At 41.2% G+C, this 24,579-nt stretch overlaps 1 protein-coding gene across 3 annotated transcripts in view; it reads left to right on the top strand.

Moving 5' to 3' along the window:
• The window catches only part of Astn2 (astrotactin 2), an 861,877-nt gene that overhangs the window by 301,301 nt on the left and 535,997 nt on the right, over positions 1-24,579 (top strand). The gene's annotated exons all lie outside the window — the stretch shown is intronic.

Raw genomic sequence — 24,579 nt, 5'->3', positions numbered from 1 at the left:
AACTACTTGTCTAGTGACCTTCCTTACTTCCTTTTTCCTGCTCCATTCTTTACTATCTATCTCCACATCATTTCTCAAAGAATTGGGGCAAGAAATTCAGCTTAAATCTATGTCGGTGTTTTTTTTTCTTTTAATATATAGCATAGGAAATGAAATAACTTTTAAGAAAAAAAAAGACAAAAACATTATTCAAATAGGTTAGGTTGATGCAGAGTAACACATCCCATGCTGTATTAGGCAGAAGAAGGAGATGTGGATTTAACTCAGCAATTCCTAGTAGCCAAGGAGAAAAAAGAGCCAGGTATGGTTGACTTAAAACTATAATCTTTAATTACAGAGTCTGATATCTAGAGGATCACTGAAGCGAGCCTGGGCAAAAAATTATTAAAACCTCAACTCAAACAATTAAAAAAAAACTAGGCACAGTGATTCAGAGCTATCATCCTAGTTGCACAAGAAGCTGTAAATGTGAAGATCATAGTCCAGAGTGGCCAATACAAAAAGCTAGAACCTATTTGAAAACTATAAGTATAGCAAAAAGGGTTGAAACATGGGTCAAGTGGCACAATACTTGCTTAGCAAATGGGATGCCCCGAGTTCAAATTCTAGTAACACACACACATACACACCCACACACATACACACACACAAAGTGCAAGGAGAAATACAAGTAAAATGCATAGGGTCTATGGGATAGGACCAAGTATTTCACATGACATTTTATTTATCTGACAGAGACCAGAACGAAAGTACTCCAGTTGATCTTGATAAACAAGATGTGATGTGACTTTCTACACAGTGTTTTATCCAGGAAACAAAAATCAGTATCCATGCATCATTATTTCTCACAAATGTAAGGGGATATCAAAATGCTGGAAATAGGCTCCCTAGCAGCTCCATCTTGTAGCCCAAAACCACTGTTTCCCGAAGATGTGTGGTATATGAAAACACAGTGTGATATATACGATCACCCATGAGTGCCTTTTCTCATGTCTTTATAAGAATAGGAATGTAGTGGATGTGAGACTGCATTCATGGAAGCAACCTTGGGGAAATAAATATGTAATAAATATCTATTCCACACCAGAGATTTGGGAAGAACTCTAGGTTTTGCCCACCCAGTGAAAGCAAGGCCCTTAGTCCCATACCAAAGCAGCTAATCAAAACATCTCCATCAACAGTTGGGCTGACATTGCATGAGGTCATAGGTGGTTATTAATATTAGTCATTGTGTAGGATTATGGCAAGGTGCCTGGCCTTCCTACAAATCCTCTGAGGCAAATAAAGAAATGTCTGAAACAAGAAGGAGTAGCTGGCCACTGGTAGTTCATGCCTGTAATCCTAGTTACTCAGGAAGCTGAAATCTGAACCATTTGAAGACAGCCCAGGCAAGAAAGCCCATGAGATTTTTTATCACCAGTTAAGCACAGAAAGAGCTGGAAGTAGAGTTGTGGCTCCAGTGGTAGAACACTAATAGCCTGGAAGCAAAATAAAAGCTCAGGGATAGTACGTACACGCTGAATTCAAGCCTCAGGACACACACACACACACACACACACACACACATACACACACACACACACGAGGAAAAAGAATATTCCTTACCAACCATACTGCATGCATTTTACTCATTTGTGATTGACATTCAGAAAGCATATGTTGTCTAGTTTTTCTGGGTTTCTTTTGTTCTTGCCAAGTTATTTATCTTGCCTGTGTTTCAATTTTCTCATCTGTGTAATGAATAAGTCATGTAAACTACCTGATGGAATTGGGGTGAATTTTGATTATATTATATTTATGATAGTGCCTGTGCCTGCCAAGGGGAAAAACAGGGTAGAGAGTAAACAGTACTATTACTACTATTACTGTTACTGTTGTAATTGTGTGGGCAACTGCTATAGATTGAACTCAGGGGCCTATCTTTGCTAGAGAGCTATCTCTCTCTCGAGCCACACTCTCAGTCCATTTTGCTCTTTTTTTTTTTTCAGTTTGTTTTTTCACATTAGGTCTTTTGCCTTTACCCAGACTGGCCTTGGGCCATGACCCTCCTACCACCACCTCCCATGTAGCTAGGTTTCCAGGTGTGAACTACAGTCCCTAGATTATTTTTAAGATAAAGTCTCACTAACTTTTGTACTTTCTGGTCTGGAATGTCAGTCCTATCTCTGCCTAGTGAGGAACTGGGATTACATGCATGTATAACCTCATCTGGCCAAGGTAGACACTGGTAATGTACGTTTATTTCTAGGTGCTGCTGTCACTCTGTCACTACTAGTTCAGTGCCAGGGCCCAATGTGATGTGAGGAGAACCTCCAATGACCCATTCATTCCTGGGAAGGATTCTCAACTTCTGTGACTATCAGAATAATGGGCTTTTCCTCTCATTCACTCCATCGTATACCTTGGCTTTCTGGAGTCTGACGGACTGGATATTTAGAAGTTGGCAATCCCTGCTTCCTGACCTGTCTTTGTTGCCCTCCCCACCCCCACCCCCCACCCCCCCACCTCCCTGCCATTCTCACAGCCAGAAAGTGGGAAGATCACCTTGGTAGGACTGAGCTATTTACAGCTTTAAAAAACAACAACAATGGGGCTGGGGATATGGCCTAGTGGCAAGAGTGCTTTTCGTCGTATACATGAGGCCCTAGGTTCGATTCCCCAGCACCACATATACAGAAAAACGGCCAGAAGTGGCACTGTGGCTCAAGTGGCAGAGTGCTAGCCTTGAGCAAGAAGAAGCCAGGGACAGTGCTCAGGCCCTGAGTCCAAGCCCCAGGACAGGCCAAAAAAAATAAATTAAAAAAAACAAAAAAAAAATATCTATCATGGGGCATGCTCTCCCTCCATAAATTGGGGTTAAACTGAAAAAAGAAAGGCAAAAGCAAGCCACAGGACTCAAGATAAATGATTTGGCATAGTGCTGCCCGTCACCACAGAAGGCCAGAATGTTTTCTGGAGACTGCAGATGGGGCTTTGACTCTTCTCCATCTCCTTCTATCATTCTGAAGCCAGTGGATGCCTAAGCCACTTACTTCCATCTCTGTTCTCCACTTATTTACATCCTCTCTGCCTCCAGCCCTGGGATCTGCCACCTATCTCTCTTCTTCCTCCCAGTGTTTTGGAATTGTTTGGGGATTTTTTTCTTCCTATTTCTCTTTTCTCTCTTCCTTTCTCTCCAGCCTCAGTGACTGCCTTCATCCCCTTATTCCATTTTTGCTTCTCACCTGCTCTGCCCTCTCTCCTTCTGCTGCAATTCTTTGTACATGGTTGGAATATGTACCATTCTTTTTTTTTTTTTGCCAGTCCTGAGGCTTGAACTCAGGGCCTGAGCACTGTCCCTGGCTTCTTTTTGCTCAAGGCTAGCACTCTACCACTTGAACCACAGTGCCACTTCTGGCTTTTTCTATAGATGTGGTGCTGTGGAATTGAACCCAGGGCTCATGTATATGAGGCAAGTACTCTACCACTAGGCCATATTCCCAGCCCCCAAATGTACCATTTTTGAGGGACAGAAAAGGCAGAAGGCTCATGGATAAACTAAGGCTGAAAATGGGAGGAATGATGTGGAGTAAAAGGAGAAAAGACATAGAGTGCCTCCCCTTGTGCTTTCTGTATTTCTTTGCTTTTTTCTCTCTTGTGTACTTCTCTTTATTTCCCTGTTTCTATTTCTGTTTGTATTTCTCTCTGTATATATCTTTCTGTCTCTATATCTTGGTCTCTCTTTCTCTGTGTCTTTCTAATTCCCTCCCTCCCTCCCTCCCTCCCTCCTTCCCTCTCTCTCTCTCTCTCTCTCTTTCTTTCTTTCTTTCTTTCTTTCTTTCTTTCTTTCTTTCTTTCTTTCTTTCTTTCTTTCTTTCTTTCTCTCTCTCTCTCTCTCATATCCCCCTTTCTTCATGTCCCGTGAGAGAAATAAAACTGTTGTTAGAATCCCCTAGCCATGACTTCTGATTTGAACTCATCCCCTTTGCCTGGGCTTGGGTGGACTTTTAACCTCTGGTCACTTCTCCTTGTAAATTGGAGCTGTTTAATACTGACCTCACAAGTGACCTGGTCTAGAAGTAGAAAGGTGATGACACACCCTTAGGTGTACAGTCGGTATTTGATCTTTCTTTCCACATTCTCCCTCTTCTCAAACTGAATCTGCTAAAATTTTGTTTTCTCCCATGGAATCCAATGAAAAGAGAGTTGTGATGCAGTCTGAGAGAAAGCAAGTGCTTTCTTTGTAAGGGACATGGAACTATTTCAAAAGGGCATATAGTGTGGCCAGAAACAAAACAAACAAACAAACTGTACTTCAAGGTGGTAAACAGAATAGTCAACAGGGTGATTGGAAAGATGAAAAGAGAAGCAAAGAGACTGAGAAACAGAGACTGAAAAATAGGTGCGTGTGGGGGTGGTATTTCTTAACTAAGCGACTAGCAATACCTTTCTCTAAAGGGCCAATCAGTAATTCTTTGAGCCCCACAGACCATATAGTCTGTGTTAGAACTACTCATCTTTGCTTTGTACCTCAAGGACAGCCATAAACATGTAAATGATCACACATAAATGTGTTCTGATAAAACTTTATTTTCCATAGTTGTGCCTGTGGGACCTAGTTCACTGAGTCCTAGCTACCGTTCTATATGGTTGAGTTAGCCCACACGTGTATATGTGGTTCAGGAAGCCTGTGTGAAAATTCACAATGTTTTGTGCAATTAATCTAATGTCACATTCTAGATGTTGATGCTGCCTAACAGTCTGTTTACCAAGCTAACAGTTCTGTGTTTGGTCAAGTAAATAACCATCTGAGATAACACTTTTTTTTTTTTTGCCAGTTCCAAGGGTATTCTGCAGAATTAGCTAAGAAGGGAACTAAAATGACAGGCTACTACTGGAAAGAATTTCACCTGATTAACTGGAAGTGGTAATGCATACAGTAAAGAATGCTGGTCCAGAGTCAGGCAATGAGAGTCTATGTCTGTGCCTCACTGCTGTCTAGCTTAGGGACCCTTAGCAAGCCCTTGTTCTCTCAGAGCCCATTAGTTGTATAAAGATATTTATGTCACTCCCACCAAGTCTGCATTCATGCATAATAAAGACTCTTACTTAGCATGATGCTGGGCTGTGTCGAGAACGGGGTGTTAGCACCAACCTCATGATGATTCTCATTTCTTGGAGACACTGCAGATACTGATGTCACAGGGAAGTGATGCCAATCAGGTTAAGTGAATTGTATAACCCATGTCCAGATGAGCCTTCAGATGGTGTGTCCAGCTCCAGGCACGACGCGGAAGAGGAGAGAGAACAGTCCCAGCTGCTGGATTGTCTCAGCAAGCCTCTCTCCTTTGCTGAACTATGCTTTTCCCAAGGGTTGATTCCAGAGACCCAGGTCTTCTCATTTCCCATTCCGTGGACTTCCTCCTGGGCTCAGGGAAATAGAAATATAGCCGAGAGATCATGGTACAACCTCCCCATGTTTTGCTTTTATTTTGTTCAAGTTGCTTTCAGTTAGTTGAGGTTCTCAAATCTTAAATTGTAAAATTATTTTTATGTGGATATATATATACATATATATATTTCTTTCTTTAGGATTCTCTCCCTCTTCACACACACACACACACACACACACACACACACACACAAACACGTGCACGCATGCACACGTATGAGCTTAATCCTGTTTTAGAGAGAAAGAACAGATTAGGGAAAAGTTAAAGCTCAAGCCATCATGACAAACAAGACCTCTGAGTACTGGAACTAGGAAAGCCTTTTGAAAGATAAGCTGAGAAGACCAGGTGTGGAACGGAGGCTCCAGGAAATGAAAAACGAGTGGGACAGAAGATGAGCATCCATAGAGTAGTACCTGCCAAGGGGATGGGGGCCTCGGGTACCTGATATCCTTGGAATGGCAATGGGAGGATGATGCCAGGACAAAGCTGGATGGAGCTCAAGTCTATGGCTGCAGGGCTGATTGGAGAGGACACTGGTCAACCTTTATCCTGGTCCATCTTTTATTCATCACTTTTAGTCATAATGTTATCCCACCCACTACCCACACATAGGAACCAAGGCTTTGAGAGGTGAAGTATGTTACTCAAGCTTAAAAAATGTCAATTCTTAAATGAAAAGTTCAAAGGAGGGTGGTGGGAGTTGATAGTTGATTAAGGGATTAAGTCTAAGGGTACTTTTTTGTCATTTTTTTAATCCTTAAAAAAATTCTGTAACTGAAATTATGCCCAAATACATTCAGGGAAATGGGGGAAAAAGTGTTTCTATATTATGTGTACTCTTCAGAATTAGCCAACAGTTTCACATTCTTTCTCTACCATTTCCAAATGCATGCCCAGAGGCCAGACCCTCTCCTTCTTTGACCACAGTTTCTCTGGGGTAAGAGAGATTATGTGTAGTTATTTGTCCACCTCTTTCCCCTTTAGGCTGTTATGAGGATTAAATGAGATCATAGATGCAAAGGAAATGCTTACCTGTTAAGCAGTCAGAGAAAGGGCACACCACTTGGGCATAGCTATGCCACACACACACACACACACACACACACACACGAGAGAGAGAGAGAGAGAGAGAGAGAGAGAAAGAGAGAGAGAGTGTGTGTTCACGGACTCATGGACTGTTTCCAACATGCTTCCTCACAAGTTGGTTTTTCTTCTAGAACTAAAGCAGGAGGACACTTTGAGTAGGAGCATGGAGACATTGCAGTGCAGGTTATCCTTTTGCTGTCTCCTCCTTCTGGCCTAAAGATAGCATTGCTAGTAGACACAGCCCTCTGCCAGACTTCAGACTTACACTTCCAGGTCGTGCTACTTATAAACAAGAAGTCAACACTGTAGACTGATTAATCTGTGCTTAATCATTCTGGAAAGCCTTAGTAACTAGAGTGAAGACTGTGGAGGGCAGGAATAGTGTCAGAGACTTGGGACAGGTTGGGTTGTTTGTATCTACCCACCATAGATCATGATTGAAGAGAGCAAAACTGGAAGACCCATGAGTAAAACACAGCAGTATCTCCATGGAGCGGGCTTATCTACTTGTCCTAGGGTCAGAGGTGAAACAGAGAAAGGTTAGAACAATCCTGTAGAGCTAGGGAAGAGAGAGTACAAGGAGAATCTTCCAGGAATGGAGTGAGACAGAGTCCAAGGGAGCAAAAACCAACAGGGAAGTCATGCGGTTTCTAAGAATGCTAAGATCTGGATTCTAATCTTAACTATACTTTCATTTCATTTGGGTACACCCATTGTATATATATTCCAGGTGGTCTTGATCCTCCTTGTGGAGTATCAACAATTGGAGCCTGAGAGTCCCTGATAGACATGAATAAGACAAGAAGTGAGAAGGAGGAAGAGAGCATATTTGTTTAAATGAATTCTCCTAATGCTGATCTATGCCTTTTAAGTGCATTATCTCCTGTAACCACCAACAAATATCACAGGACAGATGAGAAAACAGAAACATAAGAGAGTTTACTTTTCTCAATCTACCATGAGGTAACGGGAGCCGTTGAGGTGATTCAAGCTGTTTGGTTTCACAATCTAATCAGGCTCCTGCAAGGGTGAATGAGAAAAATCACAGTAAAGTACATATTACCATACCTGGCACAAGGTATATGCTCAGTGAGAGACAGGAAGAAAATACCTGTGCTTATGTACGATACCTGATGAGCACCTGGGGACCCCGGGACCAAGATTAGAAATGGTCACCTCTGCCTCCAGTACTGAGAATCTAGAACAAAGGCAATATTGTTGGTACTAATCCTCTCACTTTAGAGCTTCCTAGATAGAGTCAAACACACATTCGTATTCTGGCTTTGGACTCCTATCAAGGGTATCTCCCCTTTTTCAAGTCAGAAACTTGAATAATAGTCAAATGATGAATAGTGTCTTACAGAACTCATTCACCAAATGTCGTTTTTATCCCCAAACCATTGCATATTCACTAATCTCTCTGTGTAATCAGCTATTGTCCTTGTCTTCCTCTATAAAAGAATGAAGCTGAAACCAAGCAGAGTAGTCTTCCAAGGTTACAGAACCTATATTTGCAGGACAAAAGCTTGAATTGCATACCAAGTGGCTCCAATAATTATTGTCACAACAACTCAGAATTGTCTCCCAAGAAAACCTGGTAGGTTTTGACTCCTTTTTAAAAAAAATAATTATATAATTTCATTTGCAGTAGGTTGATATTCTACTCCAGAGGATTTTAGTTGGTCACAAAGGTTTTCTGAAAAGATTCTAGGCTCTCTTTCTGGGAAATGAGATAGGGAATTTGATTCATTTATTGAGTGATAGCAAAATGAAGAAACCTATTCTGATCTGTGACTGCCTTTGGCCCTATTTAATAAGACAAAGAAAGAAAATTATGTATTCAGGAATTGTTATGGGCTTAAAAAGCTTTCTGATGTCTCGGGGCTGGGGATATGGCCTAGTGGCAAGAGTGCTTGCCTTGTATACATGAGGCCCGGGGTTCAATTCCCCAGTACCACATATACAGAAAACGGCCAGAAGGGGCGCTGTGGCTCAAGTGGCAGAGTGCTAGCCTTGAGCAAAAAGAAGCCAGGGACAGTGCTCAGGCCCTGAGTCCAAGCCCCAGGACTGGCAAAAAAACAAACAAACAAAAACAAAAACCAACAACAACAACAAAAAAAAAAAAGCTTTCTGATGTCTCTCTCTCTTTTTTTTTTTTTTTGGCAAGCCCTGGAGCTCGGACTCAGGGCCTGAGCACTGTCCCTGGCTTCTTTTTGCTCAAGGCTAGCACTCTCCACTTGAGCCACAGCGCCACTTCTGGCCATTTTCTGTATATGTGGTGCTGAGGAATCGAACCCAGGGCTTCATGTATACAAGGTGAGCATTCTTGCCACTAGGCCATATCCCCAGCCCCCTGATGTCTCTCTTTTCTCCCTTCCCTGAAACCTCAGAGGAAATAGAAATTGGCTTTCTGTTTCTTAAAGGTCCCTTCCAAACTACCTCTCTCTAAAACTGCAAGAAACATCAAGCAGCCTTGGCAAATAAGGGTTCCTTGAATGCAGGGAGAGAGGCAGCCAACTTCAAACACTACCTTTCCAAGCCTTGACGGTGCCTGAAATATTGTTTAAGCGTTCTCAGTTCTCCTGTGCCTTTGCGATGCCAACCAGCTCTGCACCTGACAGCCCTACATCCAAGAGAGGGAGATGGCTGTCAAGAATCAAATGGGAGACCAAAGGCGATAAAGCAAACATGTCGTTTTCAGTTGCTTACACTAGAGAGAAGGAATAATCAGTCACTCTGGCTTTCTTGTTTTTACCTAGGCTCAGCAGGAATTTTCCTCCATTTCTTTAGATTGTGACTCTTGGCGTCTAGCCCCAAGCAAAATACTCTGTCATCCCCACTCTTCCTAGTCCCGTGCATACATTCTCATCTCAGTGCAACTCTTTCTCAAACAAACAAAACAATTATGGACCCAAGGGTCTGCTGTGCATCAAAAGCTATATGTGACCTTATTTAAGGCCTCAATTTCCTTCTCTCATACTAGTCTCACCCCTTCCAGGCATTTTGTGATGATTACACAATATTGTGTATTACTGGGGTATGAGGTGTGTGAAGGAAGAACTGAGAAAAAGTCAGAGGAGACTCCTGGTAGACAGTGGGTATAGCTCACACTTATAATCAGGAAGCTGAGAGCTGAGGATCATGGTTCTAAGCCAGTCCAGGCAGACAAGTCCAAGATATTTTTTATCTATATTCAACCAGCAAACTGCCAGAAGTGGAAGTGTGGTTCAAGTGGTAGAGTGCCAACTTGATCAGACAAAGCTAAGGAAGAACACTAGACCCTGAGTTCAAGCCCTAGTACTGGCATACACACACACACACACACACACACACACACACACACACACACACACACACGAAGGTAAATTGAGCCAGGTAGAGAAATGCTTTGCCTGCTAGCTTCATTATAAATTCATAATAAATATTCATTATATATGTATATATATGTATATATATGTATATATATTTCCATTGAGAATGCCAAGGGCAGGTTGATGGTGGGAAAGATGTCATTAATGTAACTACCCTTGTGAAACTTGAAGGCATGTCAGAGGGACAAAAAAGAAGAAATATTTTATAGACAGGTATGTAAATTCTGACAAAGGTCTCTGACAAAAAATAGAGAGAGAGAGAGGCAAAGTTAATATAATTGAAAGAGGGGTTATGAAACATATATATTGGAGGAACTAATAGTAATGGTTCTATTTGGAGGATGACAGTGGCCAAATGCTTAGACAAAGGCCCATGTGAGCAGAAAGAGGTTGGATTTGAATGGCATGAGACAGGGAGCCTGGGCTGGGATTTGAAGAAAGATTCATCATTTTGTTTTGCTTTTAGGAAGACCCTCCTTTCTACAATGGAGGGAGAATCCCATGCAGGAGAGATTAGAGGCAGGGAGGCCTGTGAGGCTCCTGAGGCAGAATGATGACACTCTGGGTAAGTAAAGTGATGGATGGAAAGAAAGAATAGGCTAAAAATACAAGACATGGGACCTAATGACTCACATAAGAAGGAAAGCCACTGACAATTTCTGAAGATGATCACTGGTTTCTGGCATAGGAGTTGAGAGAATCCCACCCTAGAGAAGGGAAGAGGAGAAGGAGATTTTCAGCACAGAAAAAGTGAGCAGTATTTTACATCTCCAAGGTGTCTTTGAACCATCCAGATGGAGACCTATGTCAAACAAATCTGAGCTCAGGAGATGGTGACTAGCCGAGCTACAATTGGCACTATATGGCTATGTGTTAGATTTTGTAGTTGTTGTAAAAAAAAATTGCCATGGAATTGGTTACAGATAACATATATTTATTATTATCACTCAGTTCTGTAGGTCAGAACTCTAGTCAAGGCATAAGTAGATGTTTTCTAGAATAAAGACAGATGTCAGTGCAGCATCAACAGGCTCCTCTTCCAGGCCAATGGAGTTGCTGGCAGAATGCATTTTCCTGTAGTTTCGTGAGTAATAATAGGCTTGTGTTTTCCTGTCAGCACTCTTCAGGAACCACTGTGAACTTTAATAGTTCACTCACAAGCTTTGCCCATGTTGCCTTCCCAAGAGGCAGTTTACAACATATTTCTCCAAAGCTAGCAGGAGATTATTGCAAAATGCCTCCCTTTCTTAAGGTCCTAGTCTCTTTTAAGGGTTCTGCTGATTTTTTTAGCTAAGATAAATTCCTTTTGGATGAACTCAAAGCCAACTATTCTAGAACCTTTATTACCTCTGGAAAAAAAAATCTCTTCATCTTGGTCAGACAATGTGGCATCATGGTGGAATGATTATAGCCCCACCCACAGTTAAAGGCAGGGGAAACATACAAGGTACACTGATGCACATCCTGAGGATTCTTTTAGAAAATAATCCTGTCCCCTCTAGGGAGGAGAACAGAATCATGAGAGTAGGAGACCACCCTAGGAGAAGGTATAAACAGAAACAGAATAGGCTTTGGGAGTCAAGATTGAAAGCATCTTAGACACAGTGAAACTGATCAGTGTTCCACATGAAGAAAACAGCTGCCACAGACCAGGAAAATTTGTCTTTGAGAGCAGCTTAGAAGCTATAGGACATACAGATTCACTGGAGGGTCATATCTGTGTTATCAATGCATCACAGCACAAGCACCTAACAGCATACAGCACCAGTGTCCTTTTGCCTTTGGTCAAATCTTCATGGCTGTCCTTGTGTATATTTGCTAACCATGTGTCTCTTCTCATTGGAAGAGACTTTAGAAAAGGTGGAGTAACTCTGCATTGAACCCCTAAATGCCTTTGTAGCTTGGGAAAGACCTCTGGCCTTTTATTCCTTAAATAGGGCATGCTATTTGAATATATTAGAGTTGAGGCCTATTTAAGTTTTGAAATTCTTTGCCTTTAAATGAAATTCCTTTGCATTTCCTTAAGACACCTTGTCCTTTCCAACACTGTACTTTTCTGAAATTTCAGGGATTAATATGCCATGGCTCTAGCCTGTAAGTTGCTCCTTCTTAGAGCTTCTCTGTGGAAGAAGTCCAACCCATGGATGCTGAAGCTTATCTTCCCTCTCTCAGGGAATCTGAGCACCTGAGATGTTGCAGCTCTGCTAGTGGCGTTCTGCTCATTACGCTTACTTTCTTTCACCAATGTAAAGTAATATAACATGAATACTAAAGGAAAATAAAATAGAACAAAATGAAATAAAGTCATATAAAACAGATGTTATAATCTTTTAGAAAAACATATTTCTTGTCTTTCCCACCCCTGCTTTCATATGTCCCCTTTCCCGCCATTATTACTGTCATTGACACCAGAATTTGCACCCTTATTATATGACCTGGTTTTCCTATGACACTACCCACTTTTCACAAAGCTCTGAATGTAGAAATAGTCATTACAACATAATCTCTAATACTGAAAAATTAGAAGGAGCCCAAACGTCCAACAATAGGAGAATGGCTATGTAAATTTTGATGTATCAACTTATTAGAATGCTGTAGCCAGGTAATTATGAAGAATGATTCCTTTTAAAGAAACGCATAATTTATAAGCCACAGTGATTACTTTTTGAGGACAAACAGAATAATTCATTTAAGAAGAAGTGTGTGGGTGAATCACAATATGTTATACATAGTTGTATTTATTTATCCTTCTATGATTATTTATAACGTGCCTGTTCCCCAAAGGGATTTGAGGTGGGTGGATTTTCTGGAGGTAGCCCTGTGTGCACTGTTTAATGCGTGGTCTTCAGAGCCAAACACACCTAATTATGGGACTTGGCAGTGTAAACTCAGTAAGATTGCTCTAACTCGCCGACTGTGGCTTTCCTTGGCTGAGCAATGACTTTCCTGTAGCTGTTCCTCCTTAGAGTGGTTTAAATTTGGGAGGGAAATAATCCAATTCACTTTCTGGAAGGTAGAAAATGGTAACATCAGGCCTAGCCCCATCAGTGAAAAGATTCTGAGCAGCTAGGTCAAATGATCTCAAAGGTCTACTGCATCCTTAAATTGATTTGAAATCTTGGAAAGTGTTACCTTCTTTTAATTGTTCATTTAAACCATTGCATGTCTGCTGTTGGTATTTCTGGAGGCATGAACCTATCTCAACCTTACCTAATGGGAGGAATAATAGTTCTTAAAGGGGCTGTGGAGAGCATAGGTCTTGTACTCTGTTCTTGAACCATGATTTTGAGTAAGGATAGTTTTCCTTTCCCATATTATGAACTGGTTCCCAATCCATGGTAAACATGTTTGAGTTTAAAATGCAAGTATCTGTTTGGGCTTTCAATTTGGATCTCACCTTAACAGGTTTGAGCAGAAACTGGGAATCTCCTGTACCCTCTTCCTTTTCCTCTTCCTCTTCCCTTCCCTTCTTCTCCTTCATTTTATGGTTAAATTTCTTCCAAAGTAGAGTTGTGGGTGAGAATCATTTCTTTATGGCAACTGTACCCACAAAGATGACTAGTAGAGTGTGAATTTGAAACATTTTCAAGATAAAGATGGTACAAGGATTAATGGACATTATCAGATCAATGTAATTCAGTGGCTTCCGTTTCTCTCTTGGAAGATAGGTCATAATTCAGTAATGTCCTTCCTGTCTGTATAATTCTATCCTTCTAATTGAAAAGTATTTTCATTTTTTAAGCAAAAGTAAGATAATGTAGCCATACGCTGATAGCTCAAGAAGGATGGAGTAAGGGCTTTGGGGATTCAGTAAGTCATGAAGGACTCGCCAGAGGAGAAACATTTGAAAAAAAATACCTAAGGACGTAATAGCAGAGAAGTTGAGACAAAAGGACAACCAATGCTCTGGTCTCCTGGAGGTGACTTTCACTTAAAACTAGCATAATTTCATGTTGCAAGGCTTATCCTGGAAAGACTGTTCCATGGGGCCTGGAAATACAGAAAACCAAAATGCAGTTTCTACCTGGTGAGTTAGTCCTTCAGTTTTACTCTAATGGTCAGTAGACCCAAATGCAAAAATCCATAGAGTATACAAAAGAACTGTGGGAGAAGACAGGACAGAAACTCATACTGGCACAAGGCCACACCCCTGAATGGGGATGGGGCATACTGGAGTGGGGAGCATTTGAGCAGAGCTGTGAAAAACAAGATGGTGTCATGGAGGAGAAGAAAGTAGAAAATTATATCAGACAGTGAGGATGACTGTGTGAACAGAGTGAAAAGAAGCAGGCCCATAGTGGATCCTCACAATAATTCTGTTTGGATAAAGAATGAAGAGGAAGAAAAATATCTCTAGTTCATTTCATTGCAGCATAAAGTTTGAGGGACAGAGCCAGGGAGGACACTGGTTAAGTGACTTGGATTTATCCTGATGACAAAGAGAGACTCTCCAAGGGTTTGACGAAAGCAGGGATGATTTCAGATTTGTCTGATGAAACGTCTGTCTTTAGCGAAAGATAGATTGAGGGGAATGTGATAGACCATTTAGGATGATGTGGTAATAATAATTCAGGTGGAAAATGACATCATTGGCTTAAGACAGTAGCCGGGGATATGGAGAGAGCATCTTTGGGCTTACCAGTTGAAGTCAGAGGCCACACCTAGTTACTTACTTCATGTGGTCCAGCCCTGTCACCATAGCAACAGCCTTCTTAACATCCTTGGACAGAGAGAATGATAACAAACTGTTACATCTGTTCCTGGAGGTCCTGCCTCTCTTTTTCCACTTTCTTTTTCTTTTTCCCCCCCTCTTTGATTGTATCTGATTCAGCCTCACTGGGTAATTGAGTGTTTGAGAGTGAAAAATTATCTCAGCAGCTTGGCCCTTATCTTGACAGCGAAGCAGCACTTTTAATTTAATTTTGTTCAGAGACGCATGGGTAACAAATTTCACTAATCGCTGGGCTGTCGCCCTCCGCATGGTAAAGAGCCGTTTGTTACCAGGCACCCCAGCATAAATACATGTGGGGGAGCAGACAGGGGAGAAAGACAAGATTTTAGAAGGAAGGAAGGGACAGCCACAGTCAATATGAACCAGGCTTGGGCTCTTCCATCAGGTGCAGAATCAGAGATGGGAGTTAGGCTGTGTAGTACAGAGGGATGTTTGGGTTAAGATTTAGCAGAGATCCTGTCTTCTTCTTGCCTCTGCCTAGGAGAACTTTTGAGTGAATGGCTTCAACTCGTTTTATCTGTCATGTGGAGATGTTAGGCTCCCCTACCCTCTGCCATCCTGGGCTTATTGTGAAAAGTAAATTCAGAGCTAGATAGCAAGCAAACACCTGTATTCTCAGATGCAGTCAGGACATTGAAGGAAAACCTTTAACCTATTCCCTATCCAATGACTACTTAAAAAAAAAAGCCTCCTCCAGGTGATTATCCAATGTTTGGCTGCATTTTCCCAGTGAGGGGTATGTCACTTGCTGCTGAAGCAGCTGATAAGTCTGACTTAGAATTATCTTGGCCAACATAAACATCCCTCAAGATTCTATCCTGTGAGCTGTACCCCAGCCTTCTAGACTTCATACACTAGCAAAGCAACTTCCTTAGTAACTTTTGCACCCTTCCTGATCAGCTCCAACCTAGAATTGGTTATGAAAATAATGTTTCTTCTCACACCTGACTTCTCATATCCAGCTAAAAGGATCCCATAGAAAATTAGAGCTGGCAAGGCATTTATATCTTACCTGGCATAATTCTTCATTTTTATATATGGGAAAACAGAGGCCCCTAGGGAAGAAAAGTTAATTTTAAACACAGCCGTCATTGACTGAGCATCCACGTGGCCATGAACACACTTCCTACATGATCCCTTTTGACTCTTGCAATATGAGATTTTATCATGACTGTATAGATGGGGAAATGGAGGCACAGAGAGGAAAAGCAGCTTGCCTGTGTGACATCCCTGGAATAGAAATTTAAGTTCTTCTTTGAAGCCAAAGTATGAATGCTTTCCTTTTGGAAGTTTTGCTTCACATTGCATAGCATCTCAGAAGTAAAAGTGTCCCAGAGGTGTGAGATTCCCTTACAAAGGCCCACCCAGGAATGGAGACAATCAGTCTGTTCCACCCCCCATCTCTCCTGCCACAACCACCAGACTCCAGTCGATGGGTCCTTGGTTCTAGATTTATGAGCCTTCTCGGTGTCTCTCTTTCTTCCATCTGAGAGGGCTTGACTCTTCCCTCTTTCAGCTAATTAAAAACCCCAGCCTGGGCTGCCAGCCTTGCATCACAGGCTACTGGGCAGAGGCGCTGACGCTGCGCTGATAAATCACTCCCTTGAGCCAGGGGGAGGCTGAAGCATTTGTCAAAGACAACAGGCGCAGAGGCTGGCACCTCCTATGCTGCCCTGGGAGACTTGGGGGATGCTACAGAGAGACCATGGTTACCGTATTTACCTGCCAAGAGGTTTCCTTAGGAAGAAAGCAGTTGGGATAGGAGTGACACTGGAGTTAGTGCCTGCAAACATTGGTTATGTTGTATCATTCCCTGGGATATATCTCAGGTGGCTCCTTCTCTGCCTTCACCATAAATTCTCAACTTAGAGCCTGACAGTGGTGACGTGTTAGATAGAATGATGAGAACTAAGCAACTCAAGGGCAGCAGGGAGGAGGGATGAAATTAGAGGAAAAGAAGGAACAGACTACACTAAGCCAAAGAAAAGAAGTGCATATGTATCTAATACCTGATCTGGAAGGAATTGTCTTACGGTTAATAATCATAGAGGTCATAAGCATTGTAGACTAGACTGACAATGTACATGAAAGGTAAGCTTTTTCTGAAAGAAGAAAGCAACGGGTTGAGGGGTTGGGGGAGAGAAGGAGGGAGGAAAATGAGGAAGGCGGTAACAAGTATGAAAAGAAATGTATATGTTTTCACTACCTTAAATATTTAATTGTAACCCCTCTGTACATCATCTTGACAATAAAAGATGTTTATTAAAAAAAAGAATTGCCTTTAAGCTCAGTTCCAGTGGCTTACTCCTATAATCCTAGCTACTCTGGAGGCTTAGATCTGAGAATCATGGTTCAAACTAGCCTAAGGTAGGAAACTTTGTGAGAATTTCTTTTCCCCTAAACCACCAAAAAGCAGGATGGTGTGGTGCGGCTCAAGTGGTTAAGTGCCAACCTTGAGCCAAGAGCTAAGGGAGAGTACCCTGAGTCTGAGTTTAGACTAGCACAACAGAGTACACACAGACAGACAGACAGACAGACACACACACACACACACACACGTACATATTGATGTATGTGTGTATAATTTGTAGGGCCTTACTAAAGATTGTTCATATAATCCTTAGCATAGCCCTGCCACCGGTATCATTGGTAGCCATTGTTGTAACCCTAGAGCCAATCCTTCTCTATGCCATCGCTATTTTATTGTTCTGAGCACTATTACCTTTTGTGGATAATAACTAGATCAGGATCTGTAGCCTTAAATTTCATTCTTCCTCCTCATACACTCTATCACCCTTGCTTGCCAGTTTCCACAAAGATGGTCTCTCAGCCTAAGTGCCATGTGGCCCTTGTTCTTTCCAATAAAACTTACATGTCCTTTCAGAAGTGGGTAAGATAAATCCCATTGCCTTTCTGAAGCTTTCCTGGCTGCCTCCAGACCAAATGTCATTGTGGTTGCAGGCTACCAGAAACCAGGAAATCAAGTCCTTGCTTCTTTCAACCCATGTCTCTGGTACCTGGTGATGTTAAGACCAGGGCCTGTGACTCTGCTCAGACCTGTATTGCTGGTGCCTGCAGTCATGTTTGACACGGAAGGATGCAACAGATGTTTGCATTTAAAATAACAAGTCCAGATAACCTTTTCCACTCAATGGAAAAAAGTCTTTCATTACTTACTTACTCATGCTTCTACTTTCCGATGGTGAAGGCTAGCTTTCACCATGGCCATCGCTGGCTGTGGCTTTTGTAATATGAACAGTGGCTCTTCCCCAGCCTGCAGAGCTAACCAGTTCACTTCAGTCTTTAATCAATTGGCGTCGAGGCTTTGTTCCGTTCTTTGCCTGACGTCTGGAAGGATCTCTTCAGTGCAGCATTACTCTGATCTTCTCTGTTTTGCCCTTGTTGGTAGCAGAGAAAAATTCTGTCTGCCTCCTACTCCTGCACCCCTACCCTGGCCCAGGGCCAATGGCTAGAATTACCCAGGAGCGCCCCATGGGATGGTAGATCACGTATTTTTTTAACTGTTCTGCGAAGATGAAAGCTATGTCCATTAGTTCATTCATTCATTTTTAAGTCATGCGTTCATCAGCCATGAGTGTGTATTCTAGCCTTTAAGCTGTGTTTGGTGCTGGAGATAGAAGATAAATTAAACTCAGTTCTTGGCCCTGGACAACTTATAGACAGGAGATTTATTTCTTGGTAGGGAAAGGAGGGTGACGTGAGCATAGGTTGACAGCTCATTGTGAAAAAGAATACGATAAAGACCTGTGGGTACCTTGAGAACTCAGTACAGGGTCTCTTAGCCCTGCTGGACTGAGGAGTAAGTTGTAGAAAGAAAGGCGGGGGATTTCCTCATGTACAGGGGTTCTAAGAGGATTAGCTGGAATAAACCAAGCAAAATCCAGGGCTGGAGTGCAGAAGGACAGCAGAAGCAGGGTATACCTGGAGTTGGAAAACTGGGTTGTGGTAGGCATGGAAAGCAACAGCCAGGCCTGGTCCTATGAAGCCTGGGACTTGGGTAAGGAGCCAGGACTTCATCTGTATAAGCAGTAGGTACATGAACCAACTTCTCTCACAGTGACTACACCAGTGTCTAATCCATGTTTTTATTTCTGCAGTTTCTGTCCTTTGTCTTATTTGGATTCTTGCTGTGCTATATTGTCTTTGACTTCTCTTGTTTTCCTGGCCTCCTGTCTCCCCTGTCTTCATGTACTCCATCCCACCTTATATTATTTGTAAATGTCTTCTTGGTTTTCCTCCATGTCTTTATCACTTCCCTTTCTCTTTCTCCATTTTCAAGATTAACTCTCTTTCCCTTATCTATGAGACTGTCTTTGTCCATACTTCCACTTTTTTCATGATCATCTTTAGGTAGTTGTACAAGGGGGGTTCAATTCCGATGTCCATTTATGCGTCTTGATCATTGTCACCACTTCTATCATTCTTTACCATCATTCCCAATCCCAGCCAACTCTACAAGTTACCTGTCTCTCTTTTCACATGTGTACATTTAATTTTTTTATCTATAAATAATTGTACATAGGAATTTCAATTCAACATGTCAGTATTTTAGTACAATGCATCTTGATCAATGTCATTCATTTCATAGTTTTCCCTTCTTTCCCAAATCCAACCATCTTCTCAACTGTTCTCTCTCCATTTTTCAGCCCTCCTTCCCTTACCCTTCTCCTGACAATACATGTACAGTTAAACTGTACGTTAGGTGTTCAAAGGAGTTACACCACTGGAATCCTCTTGGTTTGTATATATATATATATATATATATATATATATATATATGACACTATATATATTCATATATGTTTACACTTAAGATCTCACATCTATATATGAGAGAAAACACGCACCCTTTGTTTCTCTGAGTCTGACTTACTTTACTTAATGTAACTTGTATACCTAGCCCTTTGTACACCACAGAGCATTAAAACTCCAAGCTACTACTTCTGCCACCACTTTGCTAAAATGTATTAGTGATGAAATATAAATCCTCTATAGTTTATTTTTAAAATGTCATTATATTTGTTTCACCATATTCCATAACTCTGGGTCTAACCATTCAACTCCTTGAATGCTAATCCTTAAGGTCAGGGGAAAAGGGCTTATACTTTACTAGAAAATCTGGGACTAAATGGGATGCAGATATCTATTAAAATTGATAATTTAATTGTCCTTCTTCCCCTCTGTCTTAGTCTCTCCCAGCATCCGTCCCTGCCCCATGCTGTCTTTCTCTTCTCTTCCCATATCACTTCCCTCGGTACCTTTTGTGTTCCTATTGTAACTAGACATCGTAATGTTTATATCCAAATGAGAGCACTTCCAAATGGAGAGAGTGATGTGTAGTGAAAGATGATGGTTTGGTCAGAAGGCATTTGTTTTCATACTTTTAACATTAGGACACACAGTGTCTCAAACCAGCTGAGACGGGAGGAGTCTGTATTAGATGCAGATTTAGAGGCCTCACAGGGAGCCTGAAGACTAACCAAGATAAATTCAACAACGTACGCTATTCTGAAAAGGCTTCATTCCCCAAACAATAAAAAATACAATTTTATCACTCCATAAATGGTTCTGGGACCGTCTTACTGGGGCAGTGGTAATTTTGGGGTTTCATAAAATATAGTGATGATTGGAAGCATTTTTTGAGATACCTAAATTTAAGTCTTGTAATGGCACCTGCCATCCATGAGATCCCCACCAATTCACTTTTGTTGACTTCAAGGACTTCATATAGTCCATAGAAACGATGCTCCTGAAAGGAGTTAATGTCCGAGGTGACATGTAGTGACTCATTTGTTCCTTTACCTACATGTGAAAGAAAAGGACTGTGAAGAGTTCAGAGAGGTTGATACTTATTATAAAGTGACATAAGAGAAAATATGCTTCAAATGTGTTATCCTGGAGTGGAAAAGCAAAGGGAGGCTCTGAGTCCAAACTCCAGCACAAGCACAAGAACACATACATATACACATACATACATACATACATACATACATACATGCATGATAAAAACAGAGCATTCCCTAGGTGTGTTGTAGCATTAAGTTTAGGTATTTACTCTTTGGCATTCTACTGCCTCGTATTTGACCTAAGAATGTTCCTGATTTGGTGTTTTAATGAACTTCAGTGAAGGAAAGGAAGAAAGGTTGAGAGATAGACATGGGTATGCAGTATGTATATATTTTTCTTTCATAGAAAAGAAAGACAACAAGAGTTAAGTAATTTATGTTCAAGTTCACTCAACAGAGATTTATAAGTGCCGATGTAGATCAATAATGTGATGGGTTCTGGGGGCCAGAACTGAATCCCCATGGCACGTCTTTTAGATGGACTCTGAGTCTGATAGAAGAGGGTAATGGATAACTAAAGTAAGGAGGTATAGGTATTGAGATGACCTAGATGTAGTACATCAAAGTGCTTGGGGTTAGTCTTATTTGGGGGAGATCTAGTCAGGAAAGCTCACATCCATGCTGATTTCAGTGTTAACACAGAACAAAAAGAGAAAAGTTGGTACCAATTGCCATAAACTTGATAGCTTAAAACAAAATGTGCCTGCTCATCATCCCTGAATCCATAAGTCCCAAACTAAACCATCAACGGAGTAGACTTGTTTTAGAAACTGTGAAGGATAATATGTCCCACCATGTTGTTGTAATCCTTGGCTTTCTTTACTGTCTAGAGGCATCCCTTCTTTTATCTTCTGGATGTCTCTGTTATCATTCAGCCTTTCCCTCTGCATGTCTTTAAACTTCTTTCATTTTTCTCCTGGGATACTATTTATTAAGTACTGTATACTACATCCAGGATGGTCTCAGTTCAAGAGACTAAACTTAAATACATTTAAAAAAGACCCTTTTCCAAATAAGGTCACACTTTCAGGTTCCAGGTAGACATGTGTTTCTACTACAGGCTACAGTGGACCCATTTTTAACCAGAGAAGAGGTTCAGAGGCATTGGAAAGCATAACGATGAGGTTATTCCCAATGACTGGGGGACTTTCAAGAAACATACATTTGAGTCTGAATAATGCGAGGTCAACCCTTCCCTTAGACTTTCGTTTCTCCATTTGGAACAAGAGGGACCATCTGAAATTACCTTTTACGTCTTTGCTGTGGGGATATTCTGGAATTCCCCAAGGCTCTGGCAAGGACTATTAGTGCCTAACAGATTCCCAAACAGCAGTCTGGACTGCAGCGGAACTACAGTAGCTTAGAGGAAACACAGGCTGTCCCAGAGGCCCTGGCTGGATCGTGATAACAGCTCTGTAACACTACTGTTAATCTTTAATTGGTATTTGATTTGATTTAACACGATCTTCTGCTTGTAAAACACCTTGAGATGTTTCTGCGTTGTGAGCGTGTCCTGGAAACGCCAGTTTATTGTATTAACAAGTCTTGGCCTGAACATAAAGGGAGATAATTAGAAACAGCCAAGTCCCTTGACATGCTCAGGGCAGCCAAAAAAAAAAACCAACCAAAAAACAAAACTCTGGGGAAAACAATCCTTTCAGCTCCTTCCTTCCATGCATCCAAAAGAGAAAGCTGCTGGAGCAGCCCCAGTGGATTGAGGAGCTTGTAAGGGTCACTTGGAACACTATTTATAGCTCTCAGCTAGCTCTGCTTTTGTCCAGCTCTTGTAGTGCTGTAGATTCCAACACTTCTAGGAAGTTTATGCCCAGTCCCGCAGGAGCCCAACCTACAAGCACACACGTGCTGCCAGCAAATTTATATGTAAGGCCTTTGGGCACATGTCATATATACCTTCTCATAAATATAAGCACAAAATGTATTCAGAGATGTTTTCCCAGGCTAGCCCACAAATTTGATTTTTCTTGGACTCAAAATGTTATAAAATTATCCCAGACCCTCAGGTGCCCAGATAAAGTGGACAATGACAAAACTGTGAATTATGGTTATTTTGAAGAATAGCCCTAGTGAATACTCTGTTACCTGGTATAGTTGAGTTAGAGCTGTGTCAGACATGGAATATACATGGAGAATTTTCATAAGTTAGTGGGATTGGGTTTACCAGAGTGTATTATCAACTTTTGCTTAAACTGAAATGAACTTGATGTCAAATAATACAATATTATTAAGCTTCTTAGGTTCCCACCATGGCCTCCTATTTAATCTTTATTCTACTATGGATGCGTGACATGGTAATCATAAAAATGGTGGTTTGGGGCCAAAGCAAGTCCTCCAAAAAGTTTCTATATCTATGATCTTTCTGAAAACTAATATAATTATGAATAAAGATTAAGTTTTCCATTTGACCTACAAGACCAATTAGCCTATTATGTTGGGAAAATATGAGTTCCATTTCTCTCTCTATGCATAATTATCCTTCATAAAGTTTCATTTTACTTGGACATTGTGGCTCATACCTATAGTCCTCACCGCTCTAGATGTAGATATTGGTAGGTTCAATGGTGGTTCAATACCAGCTTGGTCAAAAAGTCTCTTGATTTCCTGTCTCAACCAATAAAAAGATGAGTGTGGTGGATAGTTATCCCAGTGATAAGAAAAATGAAAATAGGAAGATCACAGTTCAGGCTGGCTCTAGGCGTAAGTGTGAGAACAAGATCTAGTATATTTTAACAAGATACAGTATACTCATAAATGTACATGTTGAATTGAAACTTCTTTGTCAAACTACTTAGAGATACCAAAAGTGTAATAATTTTTTAAAAAGAGGATAAAGTGCTAGGAACGTGTCACAAATGGTGGAATGCCTGCCTGGCAAGTGCAAGACTACCAAATTCAAACCCCAGAACTACCAAAAGAAATAATTATATCTTCTCTGTTTCTTATGTATCAGAAGAGTGTTCATGCACACGTATGTATACATACACACACACTCGTATACACTCACACAGTCTTACACCATCACCGTTGTTCTCACACCATACACCCCTGGGTATGGATAGCTAAGGGCTTAACAAAAATCTTTTGGATGTGTAGCTTACTGCTCTCATTTTTTATGGATCTTTCTGATTCTTCCCTCCCTCCCCTCTCCCGTGTTGGAACCTGTAGTTAACAATTGTGAAGAAAAAATAACTTGCTTTGAAGGCATGTTCCTTGGCCCCACCCCCAGAAATTCTTTGTGTAGTAGGTATGAGGTAAAGCCCAGAACATATTTTTAACAAGACAAGGAGCAATGCAAGACCTTATCCACTAAGTAAGGTTAAGGTGCTATAGAAAGACAGCTCCCTTTTAAGTATTGTGAGTGGTTTAAAATGGCTGTGTAGAGGGTGTTGCTTTGCTATTCTGGTCCAAAGTGAAAAGATGTCCTAATAGTATCTGTCTGGATTGGAGGGGCAGGGAGGAGTGGATGCACTTTTATCAATAAACGAGTATGGTATTGGAGATGGCCATGTAACTCAGCAAATGTACATTAAAGACAATCCTACTGGAATTGTCCCTAAAGGCAATCACTTCCTATTGGGTAGAATTGGATGAATTGCTCCAAAAAGGACTCATCCTACAAACAAAAGCTTGTCTTAAGTCCTAACTCCATCTTTTTCAAGCTCTGTAGTCTTAGGCATATAACAGTTTCATTGAGCCCTTTGTCTTCCCTCTGTGTGAGTATGGTAAATGAAGTAATGAGGTCTAAACCAAAACATGTGGGTAAAACTATTGTGTTGAATGGCACTTTGCAGGTTTTCAAGTATCATCTCCTTTCCTCCCTTTTTAGCAACTTTTCCCTTTCCTTCATTTTTCTCTCATTGTGCAGGGATAAGAAAGCTTTCAGTGAACTATGAATTTGGGGCCTTTTCTTGTTCTTCACCCTCTCACTGAAAAATCAAGGATGACAGTATTTATTTCCCTTTCCAGAGAAAGTAAAGAAAGAATAGCCTGGATGAGCATTAATGATTTATACAACAAATCACATAACGTGCATTGGTAATATGCAGTTTATAGCCTCCCAGTAACTTACTTGA

The sequence above is a fragment of the Perognathus longimembris genome, chromosome 1 (assembly GCF_023159225.1).
Source record: "Perognathus longimembris pacificus isolate PPM17 chromosome 1, ASM2315922v1, whole genome shotgun sequence".
Taxonomy (NCBI): Eukaryota; Metazoa; Chordata; class Mammalia; order Rodentia; family Heteromyidae; genus Perognathus; species Perognathus longimembris.
Note: the sequence above shows the minus strand (reverse complement) of the source record. Positions and strands in the feature narration are given on the sequence as shown.